The following is a 17,462-nucleotide window of genomic DNA, read 5'->3' on the forward strand; positions in this document are numbered from 1 at the left end:
TCAGTGATTTTGTGATAAATATGTCATTGTAAAGTTCATAAATTGTTCATGAAATAAAATCTGGTTAGCAACTACAACAAAAAAACACAGAGATATATAACTAAAATGTCAATAATGACATCACATGAAATATAAAAAATTATTGAGTATACAAAGAAGGAAAAAAAAAGAGCAATTTTTAAAAATAAATGAACAGGAAAAGAGAGAAAACAAAAAAAATGAAGAAAATGGAAATATTTCTGACAAAAGTATCTCATAAGTCTTATAATCACAGTACACTAAAACACCAAAAATGTTAAATGCTGTACACAAGGTGGTAAAATTCTCAAATAGCCACAAAATAAGCAGCAAATAACCAAGGAGCATGCAAACAGTGTCTAACATCACGGGTCATCAGTATGTGCATTTTGGGGTTTGTCTTGGCTTTGTCTGCAGTTGGTTCAGTGTATGATTTCTTCATGTCAGGGACTGCGTCTTCACACAGATTTTAAAATGTGTGACTAGGGCACAGGTGAGATATAATCCATACTCAAGTGGGGAAACCACATAGAATCAAAGATGAGTGAATTGAAGGAAAGGAAAATAATAAAAGGAAACCCAAAAGGAGAAGGAAATGCTATCCAGTGAGAAGAGAGCAGTCCTTGTCCCAGGACTTCTGAGAAGCAGAGGGGCTGGCAGACAACACAATTCTCCTTGCTGCTGTGGTGCTTGGCAAAGCCAGTCTGTGCTCTTGTATCTGATGAGTCATTTCCTCCACTCTCAAGATGGATCTTGCTTTAGATCATCCCTAAAAAATAAATAATAAATCAGAAGCTGAACTCCTTAAAAGGAGCTACGGATTCATTTTCTGCTCTTTTCCAACTATTTTCTTGCTGAGAACACAAATCATGAAGTTTTTGTACCCATTTTTGTCTTTCTGTTTTTAAAAGTCAAATATTTACTTAAGTGATTTCTAACATGTGTTCCACCCAAAGAGATTTGCGGTATGGTTTGTTTTTTAGTCCTTGGTAGCAATTTTATTAAATGCTGTCCATGTCTATGACTCTCAAACTGAAATTCTCTTTCTTCCATAGTTTTATCATGTTTCATCTTGGTTTGGGCTCTGTCAACTTCCTTCCCCGAGTTTGTGTTTTTTCTTTTTATGTCAAAATACCTCATTGTGCAAAACTTGTAAATGATTCTAAATTAGTTTCAAAACATGAGACTCATTTTGACACAGAACATTGAGAATAATCTGAAAACCTTAGCTGTGTAATAATTATCATCCACGAGTCAATATACACAAAATCTTTCAGAGCACTTGTGAATCCTGCTGTGTTAACTGCAGTAACACCTATTTTTTTAAATTGGATCATCTATTTGATGCTGATTTGCAATTTTTGTCCTTAAAATATAAAACTCAATTGGTTTAAATTATTTTGTCTTTGCAGTTCTTCCTTTATATTCTCACATGGTTTTTTTCCCTTAAAACTATAATCTACTTACCACGAATCACTTCAAAATACACACAAAAAAATACACACACGCACACACACACACACACACACACACATCAGGGAGCCTGGGAAGATCAGATAATCTTATGTGTTGGCCACAGCTGTGAAACACAGGTGATCAGAAGACTCATTATCTATTAACTAAATCTTAACTGATATTTTCTATTTTGTTTTCTATATTGACTTCAAAAGTGTAACAGTATATGCTGGATTAGTCAGGTTTTCATTATTATGAAAAATATCTAAGATAATCATCTAAAAAGGAGAAAAGATTTATTCTGTCTCATGGCCTTTGAGATTTTTAGTTAATGGTTGGCTTGTTGTTGTTGTCTTTGGACCAGTAGTAGCATACTACAGCACACAGGATCATCGTGGTGGAGGATGGTGACAGGGAAACAGAGAGCACACACTTAATGCCCAGCTCCATCCCCTAGGCCTCCCTAAATATTCTACCATCTCCCCATGGGGCTACAGCTGGCAAGCAAGCTATTAGCGTGTAAGTCTTTGGAAGACATTTAGGGTCCAAACCATAACAGATAGCTACACGTTGGGTCACATTGTAACATGTTATTCTGCCATTCTGTATGAAGATATTTTAAAATAGAACCAAGCTACAGATAAAAAGTGAAATTGTTGAAGCTGGGCCCTATAGCTGAGCTAATATAAATATTAGCTTCTGAAAAAATGTATAAACAACATCTACACATGATTGCGTATATGATGAGGGTTGTGGGGAGAAGGGTTCCCTTCTCCCTTGGTGGGAGTGCAGAAAAGAATGGCTTCTATCAAGAAATCAATAACAAATGTTGGTGGGGTTGTGGGGAGAAAGGAACCCTTCTCCATTGTTGGTGGGAGTGTGGACTGGTGCAGCCACTGTGGAAATCAATATGGAGATGCCTCAAACAACTAGGATTAGAGGTTCCATTTGGCTCTGCTATTCCTCTTCTGGGTATCTTCCCAAAAGAATTAAAAGTATCATACCACAGTGGTATATGCTCACCCTTGTTTATTGTGGCATAGTCTATAACAGCTAAAATTTAGAAACAAACCAATTGCCCATCAACTGAAGACTGGATAAGGAAGATGTGTTTTTTTCTATAAAATGGAGCACTACTCCAGCCATAGAGAATGAGAAACTAGAGACATTTATAGCTCAGTGGATGCACATTGAGGCCATACTTTTAAGTGAAAAAAATAAGTCACATGTGTAAATACCAAAGTTTCTCTGGTACAAACACTAAAAGTGTAAATAAGGATCAAAATGTATAATTAATATTGTGTAATAGGAAAAAAGGTCTAGAAGAGTAGAGGAAGTGGGAAGGGTAGGGGAAAGATGAAGATTTTCTTAAAAGTGTTTTTACTTTTACTTTTTGTGACACTGAGGAGCAAACCCGGGGCTTCACATCTTCTAGGCAAGTCCTCCCTCACCGAGCTACTCCCTCCACCTTGCTCATCATATGCGATTGAGGGTCTCCACTCCCCACACAAGTTGTGACTATCATTAGTAAAAAAGACTATACTTACCTATTAGCAAAATGTGTCCATATGCAGGTAACAGAACATGTGTGATGTTTTCATGTTTTAGTGAGCTTTTGAATAAAACAAAATGTTAGTATTTTAATGACTCTTCTTACAGCAGACTTTAGGTATGTTTTTATGATGCCTTTTGGATAGCTGTGACATTTTGTAATAGATGAAAAGATTCACCCCCACTACATGGAACAGCAGATATATTAACGTGGTCCTGTTTCTTTCCACATGCAATCTATCATCTAAAGTAAAATAAATGGCTTTCAACAAGGGATTTAAATAAGCTAAAGAGAAATGGAAGCTTTGTAGACAAGATTTACACACAAAGAATGAAGCCATCACTGGAGTCGGAGGTGGGGAATGCTGAATGTAATGTATCCATCCTGATTATACAGGGTTAGACTTTCCCCACCGAGATGGAGATCTGATGATCAAAGAAATGATCGGTATTTACTACTCAGCTGGTTAAACTCAAATCCACTTGGGGCACTGAGTCTCTTCTTTAACTAGTGGCTCCCTAGAAGGTGACAAGGTTTATAGGGCAATGAAAAGTAAACATCAGCTGGCCAAACTACTAAATCCTTGTGAGTGAAAGAAGGAAAGAGCCATGGGTCATGGTAGGAATAAAGAGACACTCCATTATATTTTATAATAATTCAGGAATAACCCAGTTAAAAAGCAAAATATGTGATTACCCAAGCATATCTACAATCTTCCAATCCATACTCTCTCTCCCCCTACTATCCCTAGGAGAAATATAAGGGCTTAAAATTACTTTGACTATTTCCTTTTACTTCTCTGAGGATGTTCTATTTTTGATTTTAAAAATCTTTAATAAAGTTTAAAGAACCCAAATGTTTTATAAATAATGCATAAAAGTCTAATAATCATGTCTACTTATCTTCTCTTATATAGTGTATTACTGTTCATTTTAATTAGAATTTTTCTGATCACTTAAAAGTTAAATTTGAAGCACAATACAGAGGTCAATTTATACCATCAGAATATATCGTTATACACCCTACTTTTCCAACAGGTGCTCCACAGGCCAGGAAAGAAGACAATAATCCCATATGATTTTCTCTCCCAAATTATCCTGGCCACTGCTAGCCAAATGCTCTGTCATAAACGATCTGATTATAAAATATTCATTAGAGCTGGAAAATAAAAAAATGTGAGATAATGAAAAGATGAAAATAAAGTGTTTATAGATGGGGAGGGAGGAGGGGGTGAAGGGAGGGCAGAGGTAAGGGGAAAAAATGAGAATCAAGACTTGCCATGTAGAGGTACAAGATCCCAACAATGAATGTAACTGTACTGTATCCCTAAAATGTACCAATAAACTCAATTAAAGCTGAAAAAAATAAAATAAAATATTCATTAGAGCGTTTCCCCTTTATCTGCGATTTCTGTATAAATCAGTATGGAAATGCTAAACAGAAAATCCTAGAAATAAACAATAAATTGCAAAATTAAATAAACTCATAAAGCTGAAAAAAATAAAATAAAATATTCATTAGAGCGTTTCCCCTTTATCTGCGATTTCTGTATAAATCAGTATGGAAATGCTAAACAGAAAATCCTAGAAATAAACAATAAATTGCAAAATTGTTCACCATTCTGATGAGTGCGATGGAGTTTTGCGACATCCCACTCACCCAGGAAATGAGTCTTTCCAGTTTCTCCACGCTGCATGCTGACCTGTACATTAATCCAGTAATATTCTACTCTGATGCCAGGTGGGCTCTCCCGGTATGGCTTATGTTCTGGTAATCCTTGCATAGTAGCCTAACACTAGGCCCAGTGCCTTGGCCCTTCCTCCAACCTCATCAGGTCACTTGGGCACCTTAGCTTTCCACATCATCACAAGATGTTGATGACAGCACCCTAATAAGATATTCGAGAAAGACACCATATTCACGTAGCTTTCATTACAGTGTAGTGTTATAATTATTCCACTATTTTAATTTTCACTATTAATCCTACTCTGTAAGTTAAATTTTGTCCTAATAATGTATGTATAGGAAAAGCTCAGCACATATAGGATTTGGTACTATCTAAGGATTCAGGTATGCACTAGGGGTCTTGGGTAAAAGAGAACTACTGTACATTGTTCCATACCCTTCCTTTAGCAAACTATGAAGAATATTCTTACATGAATGGTTTATAATATCTTTTCTGAAGAACCTTACATATCTTGAAATTCAATTAAATTGTTTAACTTTTTGAAAGGCTGCTGCTAAAACCGCAAACCCATATGTAAAGGTGAAAGGCCGCTTCAACCTTCTACTGTGCCAATTAAGTTAATGAATGCAAAAGAAAAACTCCCCCTAAAAAACATGGCTAAAATATGATATAATTAGATTTTCCTAAAGATGCATGAATTTTAACAAGATACTGACAGTTTCGCCTTAGGTCTTCTATTTTTTTCTTCCTTTCTTTTTTAAACCATGAAAAGTTTCTTTATCTTTTCCACAGCCTGTTGGTATTAAATCAACATATGTGGATTTTAAGAACTGTGAACTCATAGGGGAAAGACCCAGGTTAAACTGGATATATCTGTCAAGTGAAATTCATGTGGTACAAAATAATTTGACTAGAAAAATGCACCAAACCAGTTACTGTAACTTCTGAATGGACAGCAATATTTACTACAAATGTGGTATTTGATGGCAATAATGGCAATATATTACCATATGCTGGAGTACATATTTTATTGGAACTTTTTTGGTACCAGGGATCGAATTCTGGATCTTGCACTTACTAGACAGACTGTGGAACCACTGAGTTAAATCCCCGGCCCTCATTGGATCTTTTATGTAGTACAGTTTTGTGAGTTTCAAATCCCTAACCTTGCATAATACAGGGAAACTAACAGTCATAGTAATCTTTACGAAGAGTTTTTTTCTGTTTCATAGCTTCCAGATAAGAGTTTCCATCTGCTACAAAAAGTCTCTGTCAACAGAATTCATTTGATCAAAGAGTTTTTGCCAGTTAATAAAGGACAAATCACCAACTTGTGATTCTGTGTCATCTCTTCCATTTTCTATTTGTAGTTTATACAATTTTCATGCTTTCAAACTGCAACAATAGTTTAATTTTTTAAATACATTTTTGGGCACATTTTTGTGAAAGCATTAGAGGATGTTTGCATTTTTTTCTGTTCCTTTGAGGTTCATAAGTGATTTTACCACCTTCAACTCTCTAAAGGAAATGTAGCAATGCCTTTGCCTATACAGTAATTTATCATCTCTAAATTTTTTACCTAGGTCCAAAGGATTTACTCAATGGGGTTATGCAATGCTCTGCTTAGTCCCTCCCCACTCCCTGAAGAGAAGACAGTACTGCTGCTGTTAGGCAAGGGTCGTTCCTCTTTTAAAGATTCTGCAAGCCGTGACACAGTAGAAATAAAATCCCTTTTCTGTAAGTCAACGTGATATTTGAAAGAGTATGATATTGGACAAGGATCCAAACGTTTTCCTTATCACTTCTTTATAAAGTAACTCTAGAAAGCTTCTAGGTGAAGAAAATAAAAATAATCACCTGCGAAAAATGTATTTCTTCAAATGCTCCTCTTTTTCTTTTTTTTTCCTGTTTGATCCTGAAAGCATTGTGGTAAAATCTAATCACATCGATAGTCATCCACATCACAATAAAGTAAATCTTAATGCAGTAATGTATGACTTACTTGTGCATTATATTTAAATGTCTCAATTTCTGTTAATGTTATTACAAATACGAGAGATAGCTCAGCATCAAAAAGTGGACCTTTTGGACTGGGGGTGTATTCAAGTGATAGGGCACTCATGTAGCTCCACACTGAGCCCTGAGTTTGATCCCTGGCCCAGAAAAGGAAAAAGAAAACCCCAAGAATGCAAAGCATCTCTCCCTCTAGAATCTATCACTCCTGTAAAACTAAATCTGCTCGGTGTAAAATCTGACCTATCTAACAGCTCCCCATCTGTTCTGTACCGTTCTCTGTCTATTCACTAGTCACGCCCCAACTTTCTGTTCTGTCCTATTCAAGCTATTTCGGTTAGCAAAATTAACTGTACCCATCAACTTGCCTCATTTGTATACATGACCACTCTGTAAAACAAGCTCTGCCTTCCACTGGCTAGTTGAACACATTGCTATTATTATTTTAATATAGATTTTCATTCCCCGCAAAGCAATCTGTATATATATATATCTCACTTTAAAAATCTCTTGGAATTGCATGGAAAACACACGTACTGCCTTTCCCCACCTATGGCACCCACTCGATTCATAGGTCAGCATCATTACTGAGGGGCCCCAGAGAAAAATGAAAATGAAGGAACTTTCTGCTAATAGAAAAAAATGCTGTCATGGAAGATTAAATATATTTTTATTTCTTTTATGGTCTTTTAAAACTTATTTTGGCATTTTGTTTTTATTTGTTATTTGACGGTTTTTTTGTGTCAAGAAAAATTAAAAACAAATTCTTAGCATAAATTTTGCCATTCATTTTGGTGCTATACATAAAAGTATTAAATGCAAATATATATTCATTTACATATTAGTATAATGAGAAGAATTTTGTGAAATTAGTGATCAGTGTTCATATTATAAACTTTAAAATCTTTTTAAAAATTAATGTATTAGTAAGCTTTAAGTGTACAGCAAAATGCTATTCATCATTGGAGATTTGTGCCTTTAAACAATATATCTTGATTCTTATCTCTGCCCTCCCTCCCTTCAACCTCTCTACCCCTATTTTTAAAGGCTTTGTTTCCATTTCTTCATTTTCTCACACTAAATCCATTCCCTTCTTTCCTATAACCCACCCCTCCCACTTCCTCTTGCCCTTTGAATGTTTCTTCCTATCTCATATTATCTATTATACATTTTGACCCTTATTTACACTTTCAGTTTCTCACATCAGAGAAACTATTTGGTATTTACATATGTGTGTCCTATTTATTTCACTTAAGAATATGGCCTCAATGTGTATCCATTTAGCTACAAATGTCTCTAATTTCTCATTCTTTATGGCTGAGTAGTATTCCATTTTTTTAAAATGCATTTTCTTTTTCCAGTCACCACTTAATAGGCAATTGGGCTGTTTCCAAGTTTTAGCTATTACAAACAGTGCCACTATGAACATGGATGTACATATATCGCTGTGGTATGATTCTTTTAATTCTTTTGGGAAGATACCCAGCAGGGGTATAACTGGGTCAAACGCAACCTCTAATTCCAGTTCTTTGAGGTTTCTTCATACTGATTTCCAAAGTGGTTGCACCAGTCTGCAGTCCAACCAACAGTAGAGAAGTGTTCCTTTTTCCCCACAATATTACCATCATTTATTTTTGGTCTATTTCTTCATAGCAGCCATTCTTTCTGGGGTGAGGTAAAATTTCAGTGTTGTTTTCATTTGCATCTCTCAAAGGACCAATGATGTTGAACAGTATCTCATATATTTATTTGCTATTTACACTTCTTTGTCTGAGAAATGTCTGTTCATTTCAGATTCCCCTTTTTGGATTGGGTCTTTAAATTTGGTAAGTCTGATTTTTTTAAAGCTGAATATGTATTCTAAATAGTAGATCTTTGTCTGAGGAACAGCTGGTAAAAATTTTCTCCCTCATTGTGGGATGTCTCTACACTGTTGCTGGTTTCTCTTGTGCAGAAGCTTTTTAATGAGAAGAGATCCCACTTATTGATTCTTTGTGCTAGTTCTTGTGCAACTGAGGTTTTCTGAAATCTTTTCCTATTCCAATGTAGGACTTTAAAATCTTATAATGAAAAAAGGTAGTATTACAACTATATACTTAATTCTTGTATAACTGCTGTCATTTTTTTCCACTAGATGTAGTAACTGGCTTATTTTCTTTGTTTTTTCTTAATTTAATGTTCACATATTCAGTATAATTTTATGAACTTGAAATAATTGTGTTTCTTTTTGATGGACCTCAATTAGCAATTCTCTAAGCTTGTTATATGCATTCACTAGGACTTGGTTTTACATTACCCTGGAAGTTTCATCTTTCTTCCATGTTGAATCATCTGATTCCTGAGTGTACTTTCTCTTCGTTTTTTACCTTCTTATATCTTCAAGTTTACTAATCTCTGATTCTATAATGTATAATCTGTTCGTCTCTCTGAATATATAATTTCATCCTAGATATTTTGTTTTTCATTTTAAAAAATATGATTTCGATTTTTTTTATATCTTCCCTGCCTGTCCATAACTTTACAAATATGTGGATACAGTTGGCATGTATTTTAATGTCTTTGTCTTTGTCTATTCTAAAGTCTAAGTCAGTTAGTTCTGAGTCAATTTTGAATGCTTTTTTTTAACCACAGTAAGAATCTTTTTCTTCCTCTTTCTTTTCATGACCATTTTTAATTCATTGTATTGTTGACTGCTGGCTATGCTTTTATTGCTATAAAAGACTGTGTTCTTTTTTTTATTGAGTTTAGTGGTACATTTTAGGTATACAGTACAGTTACATTCATCATTGGGATCTTGTAAAACGACTATGTTCTTAGTCTTTCTTCTGTGATGAGGGAAAGTTATTTTTCTCCTTAGGGGGTGGTAGTGAGGATCAAACCCAGGCCTCACCCACACTAAACAACATTTTATCACTGAGTTACACCCTCAAGCCATGTGTTTGGTTACTTACAAAAATGATTCAGTCCTTTTGTTCTTGTTTTTAAGGGTTGCTAATTAGAACCAGAGCAAACTCAGTCTAGGACTAATTTATACTCATAACTAAAGCCAAATAGTTGTGTGTACTCTGCTGAGTTCACTACAGATCCGGAGGTTTCCTAGATAATGGGAGCAGGCACGCGGCCCAGTGGTGTGTGTGTGCGAGCACAGGGCACTGTCACATCTGATGTGCTTGGTGACTCTTTCCCGGCTTCACACTGCCTCGTGCAGATGCTTTAACCAGCCCTCAGCGGAAGACTTGATGAACCTTACAGATTCCCAAAGTGTTCCTCTGCGCTTCTGTTACCTCTTCAGAACCCTGTCCTCAAATCTGTCTGGATTATTCTATCCAGATCCTTGGTTCCTTTCATCTAGTCATCCTGTCTCCCAGGTTCTACCTGAGTCCCTCATCCCTTTGTTCCTCTTTGCATGGTGTGCGTTATCTTATCTTTCGTTGATACATGCTTTCAGATATTTTGTCCTTGTGCCTGTGGTTTGAAGGAAGAAGGTCAAATTTTGTTTACCTTCTGGACCATTCTGGACCATTCTGGAATGTTGGACCGTTCTAACAAAATCTAGAAATCTTACCTAGCATCACTCATGTGTTTTTTATTCATTAAGTTTATTGGTATATTTAAGTATACAGTGTGATAACATTCATCATTGGGGATTTGCACCTTTACGTGATATATTTGGTTCATATTTTCCCCCATACCCCTTTCCTCCCTGCACCCCTCCCTATTTATAAACATGTTGTTTCCATTTTTTTCATTTTCTCGTGTTAATTCCATTCCCTTCTTTCCTTTCCCCTACTCCTCCCACTTCCCCTTCCCTTTACCCTTTGGACCTTTTCTTACTATTTCACATTATCTTACATTTCACATTATTTTACCTTTTAATGCTCATTTACACTTTCAGTTTCTCATACCAGATAAACTATTCAGTATTCCAGATAATCTTTCTTTCTTTCTTTCTGATTGAACCCAGAGACTCACACACGTTCAGCACTTGTATCATTATTGTACCACTGAGCAATACCCCTACCAAGGGCTTTATTTTTCCCCCATAAAATTGGTGCCTTATATGTCTGAGAATCAATTTGCCTTTGTTTCTTATTTTTTCATTTCTTCCAGTAGGCAAAAAAAATTTAATTTATTGTTTTGATATTTTCCCTTCATCCTGAAATCATTCATAGTCACAATTCTCGATTCATATCGCAGGATTTGACTTCAAAGTCAAAATCCTTGAAGCTCTCTGGGAGCGTGCTATGAAAACCAGTTAGCTCCTTAGTTTTCCATTCCTGTCTTAGTCTTAGCTTTCTTTGGTAAGCTAAGTCAGTTAATAATCCAAGTAAATCCCAGAATTTTTTTTCCCCCGATTCTGGTGCCTGCAGGCCAAGAAATATGTTTTCTAATTTGACACCAGCTGAGAGCTCTGATGATTAATGTTGATTGTCAGCTTACCTGAGAGATTACTACAGCACACTTCAGGATGTGTCTGGGTGGATTTCTTTGTTACTTTTCTTGTAACAAAGACAAAACACCAGACTCCCAAAGTTAAGGGAGGAAACGGTTACTTAGCTCACATTTCATAGAGGTTTTAGTTCATAGTTGGCTGGCTCCAAGACAGGGTGGCATGGCACACACGTATTACGGAGGAGAAACAGTTCATGCAAATCAGGGCAGACAGATGGCAGCAAGTGGCAAGCAAGTGACAAGAGACTAGTGACAAGTGGCAATAGCAGCTTCTTTCTGTCCCTTATATTTCATCAAGGCTACCAACTCAGAGAACAGACAGCACTTACAACCAAGGGTGGGGTACCCTTAATCCTACCCAGAACTATGCCAAACCAATCGATGGGCTAATTTAGTAATCACACATCTTGGATCCCAGCATCACATACTCCAAATCCAGCCACTGAGGACCGCATGAGGCTTTAACAGTAGTCGTGGGTATTTGACTTTGGGACCACGTCTTGTCCTTGGCCCCTTTCTCTCTTGCATTCTTCCTTCTGTTTTGTTTCCTCCCTGCCACGAAATGAACAGTTTTTCTCCTTCCACCATGATTTTTCTGCTTTGCAGCTTGCTGGCCATGAACGAAATCCCTGAAACGGTGAGTCAAAACCAACCCCTCCTCTAAGTTGTGGGCATCAATATTTTGTCACAGCAATGGGAAAAATGACTAGTACAAACTCACGCTCAGATTCATAGATGATACCTTCTAGAAGCGTCCTCACATGGTGGAAGGAGTAAGGCAGGTTTCTGGGATTAGTGTCTCTTTCGTAAGTACGTAAATCCCGTTCATAAGGGCTTTACTCTCATGGCCTAAAAAGTCGCACCTTTTGGTACCGTTGCACTGATGATTGCGCTTCAACATATGACTTTTGGAAAGACATGGGATTTGGATTGTGCCAGTCCCTTTCTGATTCTGATTCATAATTCATTATAAGTATTAACCCAATTTCCAGCTCTCACCTCTGGTATCTTTTAGTTAGGAGAGACCACTACTTTGGAAACTATCCCATCTTCTTTTCTTTCACAAGTACATGAGAAACTATGATTCCCAGCTTCTGCGAAATTCTGATCAGAGGAATATGAGACACCCGGCATGCAGCACCTTCAGACCTGGGCAGTGATGAAGACCTGGAATGATCCTGAGCGCACTGGGCTCACCTACTTCAGAAGGGCAGCAGGTGGCCCAGCATTTCTCCGACTCCACGTCTGAGTTGACGTTGTGGAGCAAAGTCCCCCTAAATAAACCTCCACTGGATGTGGCCTGAAAGAGAAGTGCGATTTCACAGGAAAGCCCTGAGAGTTGGAGGGCATTTTACATGTGCACTGTTAAATACCCTGACTCCCAAAGGCAATATTGAGTAACCATAGCATCTGAGCCTTCCTAACTGTCATCAACCTCTACTGTTGTTTATATTCAAATGTATCTCCTCCACTAAGAGATTCAAAGCAGAGGCATGGGCCTGTATCCAAAGTCACTCCCAATATATTGGCTGAATAGATGAACAAATGAATTTGCCTTTTAGCAGAACATATTCAATGTATTTGAGACTTATAATTATTATAACCATATGAATTGAGATGATGTAGAAACATTAGCAGTAAAAATGAAGCAAGTATTTCGTTCATTACATAATACTAGGAGGGAATGCCTAACTTACCTTTCCTTTGGCTTTCTCTATTTTATTTATATAGGAAGGCTGTATTGTGTACTTAGTAATCATATGCTGTGCTTCTTGCTAGAATATTGCACTAATAATAAAAATAATATTTGAATTCAATTCTAACACTGACAACCTTATCTGGGATTTCAGGGAAAAACTGGTGCAATAGACTTTATTAGAAATGTATTGAGATATCTTTTCAAAACTTGCTGCAATGATTATAAATGCTGTTTTCTGTACTGGATAGATTATGTCCACATACTAATATAATTGTCTATGAGCTACTGGTTTAGACACTATATAGGGATAAAGGTCTGAATACATTAGTTCCAAAATTTCATGTGGCAGGATTTTTTTCTCTGTTTTCTTCAACTCCTTACCTTTCTCTATTCTATGGAAGTTAACTCTTACCACAGTAAAATACTGATTTATTCTTCAACAAGATTTAGAATTACTGTTTGGCTGACAGATTTTGATAATCTTGCCTTCATTATTTGTTTCATATATAAAATTATAAATGCTTAAGAACAAATACCACAGCATATCTTCAAATATCTGAATCTAGAAAAGCCTTGGTTAAATTAGATTAGTTCTTTTCATAATTCCTTATATTCTTATTCTACAATCAGTATTTATTGATGACACATTATGTGCACTTTGCTTTTCTAAGTGCAAGGGATGTTAAAAAGGGGAAAAGTAAAGGCAAAAGTCCCCTCCCTTATAGAGCTTGCAACCCTAGAATGTGTAAGAAGAGACTGCAACAAATACTATGGATAGAAAAGAAATAGGGAAAAAGGATGGAAACATACTTGAGGACAAAACAATGATACTGATGACAAAGACAATGATGTTAATGATGTTTTCCCTAATTTAATATTCCATCATCTCACTTTAGGAGTGATGCTCTAATAGACTCTGTCAAATAAGAAGTATGTAGACACATCATAACAGTTCAGTCTGTTTTCATGAGTCTGTTCCCCTGCCTGGTGTTTTGAAGTCTGACGTCAAATCATGGTGAATATTAGGTGACTCATAACTGTTCCTGTGACCTGTATTCTAAGTATTGTATGTTAAAAGCATCTACATAGATAGATAGATAGATAGATAGATAGATAGATAGATAGATAGATAGATTTCATTAAATGGATTATTTGAAAGCTAAAATTTTTAAATGATTAAAGGAACATCAAGAGATATAGTGTTGAATCCACAAATGACTTTATGTTTTTACAATTTCAGCAAGTACGTCAGGCACCACATGCACATAACTGTACATGTGCTTCTCAAATATCTTGTTTCTTGATATTATATAGTAAATACTCTTTAAGTTTTATAGTTTTCTTCAATGTCTATTATTTTATTTAACCTGGCTTCAAGTGATCAAATCTGGAAGAATAAATTCAGAGGTATTTTCATTCAATCATTATATTTCTGGATGGCTTGGTAACATGTCTTTTTGGAATACAAGTCTTGACCCAAGGAGACCTAACGTTTACTTTCAACCTGCTGATTTCTTGACTGATTTTATCTGAGTCACACAACCTCCTGCTCGAGTTTCCTCATCTGAAAACCAGAGATAAGAAGAGTTTCCTGCTGTTACCATTAGGATCAAAGTGTGAATAGCTCTAAAGCTTCAGCATACAGAAGAATCAAGCCATGGGGAGACAATATCACAAGACACAGTAAGTTAAAGTTCATCAGGCCCATGAAGTACTTGCCCTCTACTGTCAAAGCAATTTATTCCCCAATTCACAACTGTTATTTAAAACTTGATATTTTTTTTTCCCCTAAAGGTCAGAGTCAAGTCATCTGTTAGGTTCTGATGGGATCTCTGATTCGTTGTCTGAAGTTTTAAAGTCAAAAATAAAAACCAGTTGATAGAGGACAGCTGCATTTTGAGGAGCTGAGTGCTCCATTCCCTCCAGAAGCTTCGCTGTCCCTCCACCACCCTCCATCCAGCATCTGTTCAATCTCCACACTTACATGGGCCATTAAGTTAGAGAGCGTGGAGCATGGGTCCATAATTTAGTAAATGTGCCGACATGAATGTGGTCCTTGGGTATTGTCTATTAATTTAGGAAGCTTAATTTCAGATGGGAAATCAATGGTTAAAAAGTTAAGATCAAAATTACTGAGAAAGATAAGCTAAGAGTTCCTAATGTGGATGATACCTCCTGAAGGTGCTATTGGGTGTGTTGTTGTTAAGTGTGCGAGGATAAATTATGTCTTGCCGTCCTATTCAATTCCACTAAGTTAATGCTGCTTCTGCAACTTTTCATCTTTCCTATAGCTGGCTTTTCCCATCTCTATAAATAAAGATCTCAGCTTTTCCAATTTGAACACTACATTAAAATTTAATTTAAAAATATACCTTTAGTTATCATCACATTCTCTTTTTTTCACAAGTTTCTAACACAGCAATTTTAGACTGCAGAAGACTTCACACCTTCCTTTTATTACAAGTATTTTAACATAGAAATTTGTGTCCTAAAATAAAATATGAAATACATAGATAATAACCAGCATTTCATACTTAAAAATCAACAGAAAGGCCTAAATAGAAAGTAAATAAAAGATGTGATTAAACAATACACGTTTCTGTTTAAAAATGCTTGAGCATAACTATAGGAAACACATAGGGATCGACAACGGGCTTGCACTTACATGTGGAGAATTTATTCATGCAACAGCTACAAATGTAAACTGATAAAGATGTATCACACTAGAATTTCAAGGACTAGCACTGCTACTGGTGATACGATTTTCTGAAACAACAAACACTTCCTAGCAAAAACATAAATTCTTCTCTTGATTACTTGAATACCGATTTCCTAAAAAAGTAATCTATACTAAAATCATCCAATGGGAATACTATTTATGCTAAGGCAGTGATGTGTTAGGACAAAGCAAAATCCTAAAAAGATTCATTGTTTTTAATTTTTGTGAGACTATTAATATCCAGCAGAAATTCTGAAATTTATCATGATGCAGATAAAACACAGTTATATGGTACAGTCCTTTGAACTGCCAACTGTCTCATTTCCCTTAATTACCTTTCTACTAAATATGAGAAGTGTGTGATTAGTGTGAAAGCTCACTAGCAGAAGTACACTTCCAAGTGCCACCAAGGCAGCTATGAATATTCATTCTTTCAGAATAAATATGATATAAATTATAAAACAGTTGCAGTTTTCACCAGATAGATAAAAACATATAGAGATGGATAAATAGCTTTCAAATGCTATGGTAACACCACTAGAGTTTTTTCCCTTGGTACTGGAGATTAAATATAGACCTCTGCACTGAGCTACATCCCGAGGCCTTTTTTCACTTTGAGAATGGATGCTAAGTCACTAAATTGTAGTCAGTCTCTATCTTGTGATGTTCCTGCCTTAGAATTCCAGAATGCTGGGATTACAGGTGTGAGCTACCATACCCGGCTTACATGTCTTTCTATGAACTTTAAAAATTTTATCTCAGAAATGTCAAGGCTGAATTCTGGGTTACAGGAAAGTTGTATGTTTGCCTTTAAGAGTAGTTGCCAGGTATTTTGCAAAGTGATTCTATTATATACATTTACAGTAAAATATGACTTGCTTCTTCTACCTATTGTCATGTAATGATTTCTACATTTTAAAATTTTTAGCCAACAATATGTCTCTTTGTAGTTTTCATTTGAATCTGTCTCATGAATAATAATTTCAAGAATGTTTACTTGTATATCTTTTTTGTGCCATTTCTCCAAGCCTTTGTTCTTTTCCGGTAGTGACGTTTCGTTTATTCCCCATGTACTCATACAGTTCTTCTTTATGTATTCTAAATACCGGTATGATGAATGCATTTATAGAAAACATTTTCAGTATAATCTAATATATTATAAATGCCACTCCTCATGCTGTACTTCGGCTCTCTAGGCTTCTTCATTAACACTAGTGCCAATCTGTACCCCTCAACTTACATCTTTCCATTTCCTCCCTCTTCTCCCTCTACTAACCATTTCTCTATGCCTTCAACTTTTCTTTGAAGTGCACTTGTAAGCAAACTTACGCAATATTTTTATTCCTTTTATGGTTGATTTCACAAATGTGCTGCAGGCTAATCCATGTTACAATAAATGGCAGTATTTCTTTTATTTTTTTAAGGCTGAATACTGTTGCATTGCATATATTAGAATAATGTTGTGTTGCATATATTATAATTTATTCACCACTCATCAACTAATAGACACAGCTATTTCTGCATTTGGGCTTTTGTGACTAAGGCTACAATAGACGTGAGAGTTCACGTACACGTGTGCGTGGCTGGTTTCATGTCGTCTGGAAATATATCCAGAAATGACTCTGCTGGATTACATAATAATTCTGTTTTTAATTACTTGAGTAAGCTGCTAAACCAAGTCATATTCTTGTCGTCAACTGTTTACAAGGATTCATTTCTCTCCTTTCCTCCACAGCACTTCTTATGGTCTTTTGGTTACAGCCAGTCTAACAGTCTAAGAGGATATCTTATTGTGCTTCTGATTTGCATTCCTCTGATGACTAAAGCTGCTGAACAATTTTTCATATTCCTATTGGCCATTGATCTC

At 35.9% G+C, this 17,462-nt stretch overlaps 1 long non-coding RNA gene across 1 annotated transcript; it reads right to left on the minus strand.

The window, feature by feature from the left end:
• Positions 1-322: 322 nt before the first annotated feature.
• LOC104875728 lies at positions 323-6,690 on the minus strand. The gene is made up of 4 exons (XR_784153.2): positions 6,570-6,690; positions 4,685-4,913; positions 3,021-3,085; positions 323-787 (listed from the first exon to the last, which is right to left on the minus strand). It is a non-coding gene; the product is annotated as an uncharacterized LOC104875728 (long non-coding RNA).
• Between the last annotated feature and the right edge of the window lie 10,772 nt (positions 6,691-17,462).

This window comes from Fukomys damarensis, unplaced genomic scaffold (assembly GCF_012274545.1).
Source record: "Fukomys damarensis isolate Sample0158 unplaced genomic scaffold, DMR_v1.0_HiC HiC_scaffold_30, whole genome shotgun sequence".
NCBI lineage: Eukaryota > Metazoa > Chordata > Mammalia > Rodentia > Bathyergidae > Fukomys > Fukomys damarensis.